At 47.7% G+C, this 15,495-nt stretch overlaps 1 pseudogene; it reads right to left on the reverse strand.

The window, feature by feature from the left end:
• Positions 1-4,555: 4,555 nt before the first annotated feature.
• LOC119922515 lies at positions 4,556-5,451 on the reverse strand (annotated as a pseudogene).
• Positions 5,452-15,495: the final 10,044 nt, after the last annotated feature.

Below are 15,495 nucleotides of genomic sequence, written 5' to 3' on the forward strand. Positions count from 1 at the left end.
TCAGGCAGAAACTCCTCACCCTCGGCTTCAAGGCTGTCCATCACCTCGCCCCCTCCTACCTCACCTCCCTTCTCTCCTTCTACAGCCCAGCCCGCACCCTCCGCTCCTCTGCCACTAATCTCCTCAACATGCCTCGTTCTCGCCTGTCCCGCCATCGACCCGCGGCCCACGTCATCCCCCTGGCCTGGAATGCCCTCCCTCTGCCCATCCGCCAATTTAGCTCTCTTCCTCCATTCAAGGCCCTACTGAAAGCTCACCTCCTCCAGGAGGCCTTCCCAGAGTGAGCCCCCTCCTTCCGCTCCCCTTCGTCCCCCTCTCCTTCCTCCCGTCTTACCTCCTTCCCTTCCCCACAGCACCTGTATATATGTATATATGTTTGTACATATTTATTACTCTATTCATTTATTTATTTCTTTTACTTGTACATATCTATTCTATTTATTTCATTTTGTTAATATGTTTGGTTTTGTTCTCTGTCTCCCCCTTCTAGACTGTGAGCCCACTGTTGAGTAGGGACTGTCTCTATATGTTGCCAACTTGTACTTCCCAAGCCCTTGGTACAGTGCTCTGCACACAGTAAGCGCTCAATAAATGCGATTGATTGATTGATTTATTAGGCACTTGCTATGCGCAAAGCACTGGGGAGGTTACAAGGTGATCAGGTGGTCCCACGGGGTGCTCACGGTCTTCATCCCCATTTTCCAGATGAGGGAACTGAGGCCCAGAGAAGTGAAGTGATTTGCCCAAAATCACCCAGCTGACAATTGGCAGAGCCTGGATTTGAACCCATGACCTCTGACTCCAAAGCCCGGGCTCTTTCCACTGATCCACGCTGCTTCCCCTATAATGATGACATTTATTAAGCGCTTACTATGTGCAAAGCACTGTTCTAAGCGTTGGGGAGGCTACAAGATGATCAGGTTGTCCCACAGGGGGCTCCGGCTCCGCCACTTGTCAGCTATGTGACTTTGGGCAAGTCACTTCACTTCTCTGAGCCTCTGTTACCTCATCTGTAAAATGGGGATGAACACTGTGAGCCCCCCGTAGGACGACCTGATCACCCTGTAACCTCCCCAGCGCTTAGAACAGTGCTTTGCACATAGTAAGCGCTTATCTACCCCAGAGCCTAGAGCAGTGTTTGTATGTATTTATTACTCTATTTATGTATTTATTTTATTTGTACATATTTATTCTATTTGTTTTATTTTGTTAATATATTTTGTTCTCTGTCTCCCCCTTCTAGACTGTGAGCCCACTGTTGGGTAGGGACCGTCTCTAGATATTGCCGACTTGGACTTCCCAAGTGCTTAGTACAGTGCTCTGCACACAGTAAGTGCTCAATAAATACAATTGAATGAATGAGGGAATGAATGTACGTATTTATTACTCTGTTTTATTTGTACATATTTATTCTATTGATTTTATTTTTTTAATATGTTTTGTTTTGTCGTCTGTCTCCCCCTTCTAGACTGTGAGCCCACTGCGGGGTAGGGACCGTCTCTATATGTTGCCGACTTGTACTTTCCAAGCGCTTAGTACAGTGCTCTGCACACAGTAAGCGCTCAATAAATACGATTGAATGAATGAATGTACGTATTTATTGCTCTATTTATTTTATTTGTACATATTCTATTTATTTTATTTTGTTAATATATTTAGTTCTCTGTCTCCCCCTTCTAGACTGTGAGCCCACTGTTGGGTAGGGACTGTCTCTAGATATTGCCGACTTGGACTTCCCAAGTGCTTAGTACAGTGCTCTGCACACAGTAAGTGCTCAATAAATACAATTGAATGAATGAGGGAATGAATGTACGTATTTATTACTCTGTTTTATTTGTACATATTTATTCTATTTATTTTATTTTTTTAATATGTTTTGTTTTGTCGTCTGTCTCCCCCTTCTAGACTGTGAGCCCACTGCGGGGTAGGGACCGTCTCTATATGTTGCCGACTTGGACTTCCCGAGCGCTTACTACAGTGCTCTGCACACAGTAAGTGCTCAATAAATACGATTGAATGAATGAACGTACGTATTCATTACTCTATTTATTTTATTTGTACATATACAAATAGTTTGTACATATATTTGTACTTGGGAAGTATAAGTTGGTAGCACATAGAGACGGTCCCCACCCAATAATGAATGAATGAATGAAAGAAAGAGCCCGGGCTTGGGCGGTCAGAGGTCGTGGGTTCTAATCCTGGCTCTGCCACTTATCAGCTGTGTGACTTTGGGCAAGCCACTTCACTTCTCTGGGCCTCAGTTCCCTCACCTGTAAAGTGGGGATGAAGACTGTGAACCCCACATGGGACAGCCTGATTTCCTTGTATCTCTCCCAGCCCTTAAAACAGCGCTTGGCACGTAGTAAGCGTTTAACAAATATGATAATTATAGAGAAGCAGGGTGGTTTAGTTGAAAGCATGCAGGCTTGGGGGTCAGAGGTCATGGGTTCTAATCCCAGATCTGCCATTTATGAGCTGTGTGACTTTGGGCCAGTCACTTCGCTTCTCTGGGCCTCAGTACCCTCATCTGTAAAATGGGGATGAAGACTGTGAGCCCCACGTGGGACAACCTCATGACCTTGGATCTGCCCCAGCCCTTAGAACAGTGCTTGGCGCATAGGAAGCGCTTAACAAATACAATAATTATGGAGAAACAGAGTGCTTTAGTGGAAAGCCTGCAGGCTTCGGGGTCAGAGGTCATGTGTTCCTATCAGCTGTATGACTTTGGGCAAGTCACTTTACTTCTCTGGGCCTCAGTTCCCTCATCTGTAAAATTGGGGTTAAGACTGGGAGCCCTCCGTGGAACAACCCGATTTCCTTGTATCTCCCCCAGCACTTAGAACAGTGCTTGGCGCTTAACAAATCCCATCATTATTATTATTATAATGGCCAGCGTGTATTTCCATCCTCTTTCATAGACTCCAAGGAATTAGGGATTATTATTACCAACTTGTACTTCGCAAGTGCTTAGTACAGTGCTCTGCACACAGTAAGCACTCAATAAATATGATTGATTGATTGATCATTATAATTAGGGTGGGAAAATATTTAGTTATCCCTTACGCCCCTCCATGAAGCAGCGTGGCTTAGTCTGGATAGCCAGGTTCTAATCCTGGCTCCGCCACTCATCTGCTGTGTGACCTTGAGCAAGTCATTTCACTTCTCTGAGCCTCGGTGACCTCATCTGTAAAATGGGGATGAAGACTGTGAACCCCACGTGGGGCGGGAACTGTGTTCAACCCGATTTGCTCGTATCCACCCCAGCGCTTAGTTCAGTGTCCGGCATATGGGAAGCGCTTAACAAATACAACGGCTATTAGTATCATTATTCTCTGGGCCTCAGTTACCTCATCTGTAAAATGGGGATTGAGACTGTGAGCCCCAAGTGGGACAGAGACTGTATCCAACCCGATGTGCTTGTATCCACCACAGTGCTTAGTTCAGTGTCCGGCATATAGGAAGCGCTTAACAAATACAATGGCTATTAGTATCATTATTCTCTGGGCCTCAGTTACCTCATCTGTAAAATGGGACTGTGAGCCCCAAGTGGGACAGAGACTGTGTCCAACCCGATTTGCTCGTATCCACCCCAGCGCTTAGTTCAGTGCCCCGTATATAGGAAGAGCATAACAAATACAACACCAACTTGTACTTCCAAAGCGCTTAGTACAGTGCTCTGCACACAGTAAGCGCTCAATAAATACGATTGAAAGAATGACTGAATAGTATCATTATTCTCTGGGCCTCAGATACCTCATCTGTAAAATGGAACTGTGAGCCCCAAGTGGGACAGAGACTGTGTCCAACCCGATTTGTTTGTATCCACCCTGCTGCTTAATACAGTGCCTGGCATATAGTAAGCGCTTAAAAACTATTATTATCACTATCATTATTATTAGTACAGCGCTCTGCAGACAGTAAGCGCTCAATGAATACGATTGAATGAATGAATGAATAGTATCATTATTCTCTGGGCCTCAGTTACCTCATCTGTAAAATGGGACTGTGAGCGCCAAGTGGGACAGAGACTGTGTCCAACCCGATTTGTTTGTATCCACCCTGGTGCTTAACAGAGTGTCTGGCACATAGTACGCACTTAAAAACTATTATTATCGCTATCATTATTATTAGTACAGCGCTCTGCACACAGTAAGCACTTAAAAACTATTATTAGCACTATCATTATTAGTAGTACAGGGCTCTGCAGACAGAAAGCGCTCAGTAAATACGATCGAATGAGTGAATTACTCGAGGTGGCGGCGGTGGAGGAGAAACTCTCACCCCCTCATTGGCGACGGAAGCAGTGTGGCTCAGTGGATAGAGCCCGGGCCTGGGATTCAGTAGGATGCGGGTTCTAATCCCGGCTCCGCCGCCCGTCAGCCGTGTGGCTTGGGGCACTTCTCTGAGCCTCAGTTCCCTCAGCTGGAAAATGGGGATTAATGGGGCGGAGACGGCATCCAACTGGATCAACTTTCCTCTATCCTGGAATGTAGGATGGCGCTCGGCAGCCGGCAAGCTGCCAAAGTAAGAATGACGCGTGTCATCGTTGCCGTCAGAGCTTCAGGGAGGAGAAGACCTTCCGGATGCCCGCCTGGATCTCTCTGTTGTGGAGGCTGTAGACGATGGTGTTTAGGGTGGACGTGACCAGCATGTACAGGGCGGCCACCACGTTGTCCCTGTCGAAGGAGTAGGACGAGGTGGGCCGGATGTAGGTATAGATGACCGGAGAGTAGTAGAAGGAGACCACGCAGAGGTGGGAAGAGCAGGTGGAGAAGGGCTTCCTCTTGCCCTCGACAGACCGGATGCACAGGATGGCGGCCACGATGAAGCCGTAGGAGAGGCACGTCAGCAGGAAGTCCCCCATTGCCAGGGCGACGTCGGCCACGAAGACCATCACCTCGTTGGCCTGGACGGGGCTGCAGGAGAGGGCCAGCACGGCGGGGATCTCGCAGAAGAGTGGTCGACGGCTTCCGGCCCGCAGAAGCTCAGCCGAAGGACGAGGCCCGTGTGCACCCAGGCGTTGGCGACGGCGACAAGGAGAATGGCAGCGAGGAGGGCGGAGCACGTCCGCCGGCTCATGATGGCGGCGTAGCGGAGAGGGAAGCAGATGGCCACGTAGCGGTCGAAGGCCATGGTGGTGAAGAGGACCATCTCGGCCCCCAGGGACCAGGTGAAGAAGAAGAGCTGGGCCATGCAGCCGCCATAGGAGATGGTCTTCCGGGGCCCCAGCGTGGTCTCCAGCATGTTGGGGACGATGGAGGAGGTGCACACGACGTCCACCAAGGCCAGGGTCAGCAGCAGGACGTACATGGGCGTGTGCAGGGCCGCGCTGAGGGAGACCACGGCCACCAGGTAGACACACAGGAAGACGGCGAAGAGGAGGGGCTGCATCTCGGGCAGGTCCGACAGGCCCAGGATGACGAACTCGGACACGGTGCTGAGGTTCATCGGGGGACGGCTGGACCTGGACTGGAGCCGGGGAGGAAGGTGGGAGGAAGTGGAAAAGGAGAATCGGTGGTGGAGGTGGAAGGGAGAGGTGACAGAGAAGGGCGGAGCTGGCAGCGAAGGGGAGAAGGAGAACTGGTGATCCAGATCGAGGGAAAATCTGCCGGCTGTTTCTTCGGTCTTCTCTTTCGTCCCTGGCTCTGGAAACCGCCCCTTTACGATGTTCACTTGGGAGTAGTGAGGAAACCAGAGAAACTGAGGAAACAATAGGAGTAGTTTACTACTACTACTACTACTACTAAATAATAATAATGGTATTTATTAAGTGCTTAAGAGAAACTGAGAAAACAATAGAAGTAGTTTACTACTACTATTACAACTACTACTACTACTAATGGTATTTATTAAGTTCTTAAGAGAAACTGAGGAAACAATAGAAGTAGTTTGCTACTACTATTACTACTACTAATAATAATGGTATTTATTAAGTGCTTAAAACTGAGGAAACAATAGAAGTAGTTTACTACTACTATTACTACTACTAATAATAATGATATTTATTAAGTGGTTAAGAGAAACTGAGGAAACAATAGAAGTAGTTTTTACTACTACTACTATTAATAATAATGGTATTTATTAAGTGCTTAAGAGAAACTGAGGAAACAATAGAAGTAGTTTACTACTATTACTTCTACTACTACTACTACTAATCATAATAATGGTATTTATTAAGTGCTTAAGAGAAACTGAGGAAACAATAGAAGTAGTTTACTACTACTACTACTACTAATAATAATAATGGTATTTATTAAGTTCTTACTATGTGCTAATCACTGCTTTAAGTGCTTGGGGGATACAAGGTAATCAGGTTGTCCCATATGGGTATCACAGTCTTCTTCTTCTTCTCCTTCTCATTCCTTCTTCCTTCTTCCTCCTTCTTCCTCCTTCTTCCTCCTTCTTCCTTCTTCTTCCTTCTTCTTCTTCCTTCTTCCATAGAGAGACGGTCCCTACCCAACAACGGGCCTTATATTCATGTCTGTCTCCCCCTCTAGAGTGTAAGCTCGTCATGGGCAGGGAAGGTGTCTACCACCTCTGTTATACAGTACTCTCCCAGGCGCTTAGTACAGTGCTGTACTCACAGTAAGTGCTCAGTAAATACCATCGATGTTGATGATGATAATATAATTATGGGATTTGTTAAGCACTTACTATGTGATAAGAACTGTGCTTTATGGTATTTATGTTTATAAATTTATAATTTATAATTATGTACTGAGCACTGGGGAAGATAGAAGAGAATCAAATCTGGCAAAGATATAGCCCCAGATTACCTTTATAGTAGGAATAATTGTGGTATTGGTTAAATATTCACTATTTGCCAAGCAGCCTGAGAGTCAGAAGGACTAGGGTTCTAATCCTGGTTCCGTCACTTGCCTGTTGTGTGACCTTGGGCAAGTCATTCATTCAATCGTATTTATTGAGCGCTTACTGTGTGCAGAGCACTGTACTAAGCGCTTGGGAAGTACAAGTTGGCAACAAGCAAATCACTTCACTTCTCTGCACCTCAGTTGCCTCATCTGTAAAATGAGCCCCATGCGGTACATGGATATTGTCCAACCTTTTATCTACCCCAGCGCTTAGAACAGTGCCTGGCACAAAGAAAGCACTTAACTACTACCACTGAAAAAGAAAATACAAGAAAATCAGGTCAGACACAGTCCCCGTCCCGCAGGGCTTTTATCCGCTTTTATCCCCATTTTACAGGCGGGGAAACCGAGGCCCTGAGAAGATAAGTGACTTGCCCGAGGTCACACAGAGCTAGCGGAGCCGAGATAATAATAATAATGAAGGCATTTATTAAGCGCTTACTATGTGCAAAGCACCGTTTCAAGCGCTGGGGAGGTTACAGAGTAATCAGGTTGTCCCACGTGCGGCTCACAGTCCTCATCCCCATTTTCCAGACGAGGTCACTGAGGCCCAGAGAAGTGAAGTGACTTGCCCAAAGTCACCCAGCTGACAATTGGCGGAGCCGGGATTTGAACTCATGACCTCTGACTCCAAAGCCCGGGTTTTGGAGATCAGAGGCCAGGTTTTCGTGACTTTGAGTCCGGTCTTCTTTCCAATAGGAGACATTGCCCTCCAATCAATCAATCAATCAATCAATCGTATTTATTGAGCGCTTACTGTGTGCAGAGCACTGTACTAAGCGCTTGGGAAGTACAAATTGGCAACACATAGAGACAGTCCCTACCCAACAGTGGGCTCACAGTCTAAAAGGGGGGAGACAGAGAACAGAACCAAACATACCAACAAAATAAAATAAATAGGATAGAAATGTACAAGTAAGATAAATAAATAAATAAATAAATAGAGTAATAAATATGTACAACCATATATACATATATACAGGTGCTGTGGGGAAGGGAAGGAGGTAAGATGGGGGGATGGAGAAGGGGACGAGGGGGAGAGGAAGGAAGGGGCTCAGTCTGGGAAGGCCTCCTGGAGGAGGTGAGCTCTCAGCAGGGCCTTGAAGGGAGGAAGAGAGCTAGCTTGGCGGAGGGGCAGAGGGAGGGCATTCCAGGCCCGGGGGATGACGTGGGCCGGGGGTCGACGGCGGGAGAGGCGAGAATGAGGTACAGTGAGGAGATTAGCGGTGGAGGAGCGGAGGGTGCGGGCTGGGCAGTAGAAGGAGAGAAGGGAGGTGAGGTAGGAGGGGGCGAGGTGATGGAGAGCCTTGAAGCCTCCAACCTGTCCACACTCGACCACGACTCAGGCCGTCATGTTTTCTCATCTGTAAAATGGGGATTAAATCTCCGCACACGACCACGACTCCGGCCGTCATGTTTTCTCATCTGTGAAATGGGGATTAAATATCCCTGATTAGCTTGTATCCAATCCAGGATTTAGCACAGTGCTTGGCGCATAGTAAGTGCTTAACAAATTCCTTAAAAAAAAAGCTCCCAAAGACCTTCTCTCCCTTCCTTTTAGACCGGTGAGCCCCATCAACTTGTACTTCCCAAGAGCTTAGTCCAGTGCTCTGCACACAGTAAGCGCTCAATCAATACGATTGAATGAATGAATGAATGTAGGTCAGGGACTGTTGTCTGACCTGATTATCTTGTTTCTAATCCAGCGCGTCGTACAGTGCTTGGCACATAAGAAGTGCTGAACAAATACCAAAATGTTAATAATTATACCAAATAGTAGTAAAAATAACAATACTAAAACTGGGTAATTCTATGAACAGGATAATTCTCTCCACGCCAACAGATTTCATACAGAGTCATAGAGAAGCCGCGTGGCTCAGTGGAAAGAGCCCGGGCTGAGGAGCCGGAGGTCGTGGGTTCTAATCCCGGCTTTGCCACTTGTCAGCTGGGTGACCTTGGGCAAGTCACTTCACTTCTCTGGACATCAGTTCCCTCATCTGTAAAATGGGGAATAAGAGTGTGAGCCCCACGTGGGACAACCTGATCACCTTGCATCTACCCCAGTGCTTAGAACAGTGCTTTGCACGTAGTAAGCGCTTAACAAATACCATCATTATTATTATTGAGAAGAGAAACAGCGTGGCTTAGTTGAAAGAGTCCGAGGTCGTGGGTTCTAATCCCGGCTCCGCCATCTGTCAGCTGTGTGACTTTGGTTAAGTCACTTCATTTTTCTGGGCCTCAATTCCCTCATCTGTAAAATGGGGATGAAGACTGTGAGCCCCACGTGGGACAGCCTGATGACCTTGTATCTATCCCAGAGCTTAGAACAGTGCTTGGCACATAGTAAGAATTTAACAAATGCCAACATTCTTCTTCTTCTTCTTCTCATGGTATTTGTGAAGCGCTTACTCTGTGCCAGGCACTGAACTAAATGCGGGGGCAGATATGAACTAATCAAATTGGGCCCAGTCCCTGTCCCACATGGGGATCCCCATCTTAATCCCCATTTTACAGATGAGGGAAATGAGACCCAGAGAAGTTAAGTGGCTTGCCCACAGTCACACAACATTTTGTTGTCTGTCTCCCCCTTGGTCATGGGATTTGAACCCATGACCTCTGACTCCAAAGCCCGGGCTCTTTCCACTGAGCCACGCTGCTTCTAGACCGTGAGCCCGTCGTTGGGTAGGGACCGTCTCTAGATGTTACCGACTTGGGCTTCCCAAGCGCTTAGTCCAGTGCTCCACCCACAGTAAGCGCTCAATCAATACGATTGAATGGAATGAATGACTGAAAGTGGCAGAACCAGGATTAGAACCCAGGTCCTTCTGATTCTACGTGTCCCCAAATCCTCTAATTAATCGATCAATTTTGGGTGTTTATTGGGACCTTACTGGGTGCAGAGCGCTGTGGGAAACGGAGCGACGGAGATAATTACTCACTTGGCTGTAAATCCCCGAGTTGTGTGAGTGGGGTGACAAGAAGGGGGGTTCCTATTTTCTAACTCTTTCGTGTTCTCCCATGCACACAATGTTCTGCCCGTGATTTATCGTGATAAATGATTTACAGCGTGGCCCTGAGGGGACGAGCCTGGGCTGCGGAGTCAGAAGATTAGGTTTCTAACCCCAATCCTGGCCCTGTCACTTACCTTCTGTGTGGCTCTGGGCAAGTTCCTCCAATTCTTTGTGCCTCAGTTCCCTCATCTGTAAAATTCATTCATTCATGCATTCAATCGTATTTATTATGAATCAATCAATCAATCGTATTTGTGTGCAGAGCACTGTACTAAGCGCTTGGGAAGTCCAAGTTGGCAACGTCTAGAGAGGGTCCCTACCCAACAATCAATCAATCAATCAATCGTATTTATTGAGCGCTTCCTGTGTGCAGAGCACTGTACTAAGCTCTTGGGAAGTCCAAGTTGGCAACATCTAGAGACGGTCCCTACCCAACAGCGGGCTCACAGTCTAGAAGGGGGAGACAGAGAACAAAACAAAACATATTAACAAATTTAAATAAATAGAATAGATATGTACAAGTAAGTAAGTAAGTAGATATGCTGGGGAGGTTACAAGGTGATCAGGTTGTCCCACGGACGGCTCACACAATTTCAATCCCCATTTTCGAGATGAGGTCACTGAGGCCCAGAGAAGTGAAGTGGCTTGTCCAAAGTCACACAGCTGACAGTTGGTGGAGGCGGGATTTGAACCCATGACCTCTGATTCCAAAGCCCGGGCTCTTTCCACTGAGCCACGCTTCTTCTCCCTTACTTTTCACTCCTCTTCCCAAGATCACCCTCCAACTGTAGCTAGCTCTTGCCTCCCAACTCTGACGCTCCACCCTTCTCCGGATCAAGCTACTGTTTCCCTAACCTGGAATTCCCTCCCTTCCAAATCCTTTACCTTCCAAGCCTCCCTAAGATCCCACCTCCTCTGAGACGTTTTCCTGATGAAATCGCCTCACCCCACAATCTAATCAATTTAATACCTCTCTTACCCGTTGAGAGCTCCATTCCTATCCTGAGCATATATACAGCTACTTTCTATCTTTACTTCTCTGGGCCTCAGTTACCTCATCTGTAAAATGGGGATGAAGACTGTGAGCTCCACACGGGACAACCTGATCACCTTGTATCCTTCCCAGCGCTTAGAACAGTGCTCTGCACATAGTAAGTGATTAACAAATACCCCCATTATTATTATTATTATTATTATTATTATTATTATTATTATTCTCTGAGCCTCAGTTACCTTGTCTGTAAAATGGGGATGAAGACTGTGAGCCCCACGTGGGACAACGCGATCACCTTGTATCATTCGTTCAATTGTATTTATTGAACGCTTACTGTGTGCAGAGCACTGTACTAAGCACTTCGGAAGTCCAAGTTGGCAACATACAGAGACGGTCCCTACCCAACAGTGGGCTCAGTCTAGAAGGGGGAGACAGAGAACAAAACAAAGTAACACAATAAAATAAATAGAATAAATATGTACAAATAAAATAGAGTAATAAATGCGTACATATATATACACATATAACTGGCACACAACGAAGGAAGCAATTCACCACTTCCTGCCCATTTTCCCGCAATTTATAGATATTAATGGCGGGGGGGGGGGCGGTTAATACCATTTCTCTTCTATTGCTATTTTGAATTTGCAGTGGTAATTTTCCCCAAACACCTTAGATTAGTCCTTAGAGCAAACCTGAGGATATAGAAGCCATCTGAATTTTAAAGATAGGGAAAACTTGAGCATAGTAAGCGCTTAACAAATGTCATCATCATTATCATTCTATCAAGCCATCTGAATTTTAAAGATAGGGAAAACTTGAGCATAGTAAGCGCTTAACAAATGCCATCATTATTATTATTCTATCTCTCTATGTATCTGTTTGCGTATTTACTTGCACTGCATTTATTTATTTATTTCCTCCTGATCCATTTTACAACTTCCTGCTACATGCTTTTTTTATGATGGCATTTATTAAGCGCTTACTATGTGCAAAGCAGTGTTCTAAGCGCTGAGCACTGTTCTAAAATGCTTCTTCTTTACCCTGCTCCCTCTGTTTTTTTGGGGGGTATTTGTTAAGCGCTTACTGTGTGATGAACACTGTTCTAAGTGCTGGGGTCAGACACGGCTGTGTTCCACACGGGACTCGCAGTCTAAGTATTGAGTCCCCGTTTTACAGTTGAGGAAACCGAGTCACAAAGAAGTGAAATGACTCGCCCAAGGTCCCACAGCAAGCGAGGGGCAGAGCTGGGATGCTCTTTCCACTAGGCCAAACTGCTTCTCTTCCAGTAAACTATTAACTCCTTGGAGACAGGGGTTATAGGTCTTCTCTTTATTTATGGTATTTGCTAGATGCTTACCATGTACTAGGCACTGTTCTAAGCGCTGGGATATATGCAAGCTCAATGGATCTGACACAGTCCCCGTCCCATATGGGGCTCACAGTCTAAATCCCCATTTCACAGATGAAGTAACTGAGGCATGGAGAAGTGAAGTGACTTGCCCAGGGTCATACAGCAGAGAACTGACAGAGCCAGGGTTAGAACCCACATCCTCTGACTCCCAAATCCTGTTGCCACTAATAATAATAATAATAATAATAATGGCATTTTTTAAGCATTTACTATGTGGAAAGCACTGTTCTAAGCGCTGGGGAGGTTACAAGGTGATCAGGTTGTCCCACGGGGGCTCACGATCTTAATCCCCATTTTACAGATGAAGGAACTGAGGCCCAGAGAATCAAGTGACTTGCCCAAAGTCATACAGCTGACAATTGGCGGAGCCGGGATTTGAACGCATGACCTCTGACTCCAAAGCCCCTGCTATTTTCCACTGAGCCACGCTGCTTCTCTAGGTCTTGCTGCTTCTTAATATAGGATATAGTAATAATAATACTAATACTAATAATGATGGCATTTATTAAGCGCTTACTATGTGCAAAGCACTGTTCTAAGCACTGGGGAGGTTACAAGGTGATCAGGTTGGCCAACAGTGTGTTCACAGTCTTAATCCCCATTTTACAGATGATGGAACTGAGGCACAGAGAAGTGAAGTGACTTGCCCAAAGGCACACAGCTGACAATTGGCGGAGCCGGGATTTGAACCCATGACCTCTGACTCCAAAGCCCCTGCTCTTTTCCACTGAGCCACGCTCCTTCTCTAGGCCATGCTGCTTCTTAGTATAGGATATAGTAGAGATACCTATCTTTAGCTCTATATTTATATTTATCCCTATATAATAATGGTATTTGTTAAGCACTTACTATGCGCAAATCACAGTTCTAAGCGCTGTGTGGGGGGATACAAGGTAATCAGGTTGTCCCACATGGGGCTCACAGTCTTCATCCCCATTTTCCAGATGAGGGAACTGAGGCCCAGAGAAGTGAAGTGACTTGTCCAAAGTCACACAGCCGACACGTGGCGGAGACGGGATTAGAACCCACGACTTCTGACTCTGAAGCCCGGGCTCTTTCCGCTGAGCCACGCTGCTTCTCTATATTTACTATCTCTAGACTGCCCTATGGTCAGGGAACGTATCTGCTAATTCTGTTGCGTTGTGCTCTCCCAACCGCTTAATACAGTGCTCCGCACGCAGTAAGTACTGAACAAATACTCACCCTGTTAAGGTCCAGGGTAGATTTAGGATAATCCGATCACACACAACTCCCTTGTCCCCACGGGCCTCACTGTCTAGGAGGGAGGAAAAGCCGGAATTTTGTCCCCAATTTCCAGATAGGGAAATCAAGGCTTGGTTCAGTGGGTGGGCTGGAGTTAGAACCTCAGTCTCCTAATTAATCAATTAGTCAATGCTATATATTGATACAGTGCTCTGCACGCAGTAAGTACTCACCAAATACTCACCCTGTTAAGGTCTAGGGTAGATATAGGATAATCCGATCACACACAACTCCCTCATCCCCACCTACCTCACTGTCTAGGAGGGAGGAAAAGCCGGAATTTTCTCCCCAATTTCCAGATAGGGAAATCAAGGGAAATCAGTGGGCGGGCTGGAGTTAGAACCTCAGTGTCCTAATTAATCAATTAGTCAATGGTATATATTAAGCGCTTACTCTGTGCATAGCACAATACCAAGGGCATGGGAAAGCAATAATGATAATTGTGGCATTTGTTAAGTGCTTACTGTATTCCAGGCACTGTACTAAGTGCTGGGATGGAGACAAGCCAATCGGGTTGGACGCAGTCCCTGTCCCACGTGGGGCTCACATCCTCAAACCCCATTCTGCAGTGGAGGTAAATGAGGCACAGAGAAGTCGAGCGACTTGCCCAAGGTCACCCAGCCGATGTGTGGCAGAGCCGGAATTGGAACTCGTTACCTTCTGATCCCTAGGTCCGTGCGCGATCCACTATGCTGGTTGGTGGACACGGTCCCCGCTCGCAAGATGCTTATGGCCTCGAGGAGTAGACAGGATTAAAAGAAATCACAGCCCAGCCCGCGCCCTCCGCTCCTCTGCCGCCGCTCACCTCCTCACTGGGCCTCGTTCTCGCCCATCCCGCCGTCGACCCCCGGCCCACGTCCTTCCCCTGGCCCGGAATTCATTCATTCATTCAGTTGTATTTATTGAGCGCTTACTGTGTGCAGAGCACTGTACTAAGAGCTTGGGAAGTACAAGTTGGGAAATGCCCTCCCTCCTCGCATCCGAAAGGGACCGCCCCCCCCCGCTCTGGATAGCGTAGCGCATGCGCGGTCAGAGCCCGGGTGGGAAGGGAGAGGTCCCCCCGCGGGAGAGCGCGGCGCATGCGCCGTCGGAGCCCGGGCCCGGGGAGAGGGGAGCCCCCGCCCTGGAGAGCATAACGCATGCGCAGTCGGAGCCCGGGCGAGTGGGGAAAAACTGGGGGCATGCGGCGCATGCGCAGTCGGACCGCGCCCGCGCTCACTGTGCACCAAGCTTACTATGTTGCCGAGTTGTAATAATAAGAATAATGATGGCATTTATTAAGCGCTTACTGTGTGTAAAGCACTGTACTAAGCGCTGGGGAATTTACAAGGTGATCAGGTTGTCCCAAGTGGGGCTCACGGTCTTAATCCCCATTTTACTGAGGAGGTAACTGAGGCCCAGAGAAGTGAAGTGACTTGCCCAAGGTCACACAGGTGACAAGCGGTGGAGAGGGATTCGAACCCCTGACGTAAAAGGAGACCAGGGCCTGGACACATAAAGGGGCCAGGTCCGGGAGGCAGAAGGGGACCGGTGCCAGGAAGCAGATGGGTACCTGGGCTGGGAGACAGGGATACCAGGGCCAAAGGGCAGAGGGGCACAAAGGCCAAGAGCTAGGCTGGGGACCAGGGCAGGGAGGCAGAGGGGGACAAGGGCTGGAAGGCAGGAGGGATCAGGGCCAAGAAGTAGAGGGTTCCTTGGGCCAGGAGACAGGGGGACCTGGGCTGGGAGGTAGAGAGGACCCAGGGCCGGGACGGAGGGAGACCCAAGGCTTGGAGGTAGAAGGTAACCCGGGCTGGGAGGCAGAGATGGACGGTGGCAGGCGGGGACCAGGGCCAGGAGGCAGAGGGGTCCTTGGGGCGGGAGAGAGGGGGACCGGGGCCAGGGGACAGAGGGCTTCCTGGGAAGGGATACAGGGGGACCAGAGCCGGGAGGCCAAGG

This window comes from Tachyglossus aculeatus, unplaced genomic scaffold, assembly GCF_015852505.1.
Source record: "Tachyglossus aculeatus isolate mTacAcu1 unplaced genomic scaffold, mTacAcu1.pri scaffold_105_arrow_ctg1, whole genome shotgun sequence".
Taxonomy (NCBI): domain Eukaryota; kingdom Metazoa; phylum Chordata; class Mammalia; order Monotremata; family Tachyglossidae; genus Tachyglossus; species Tachyglossus aculeatus.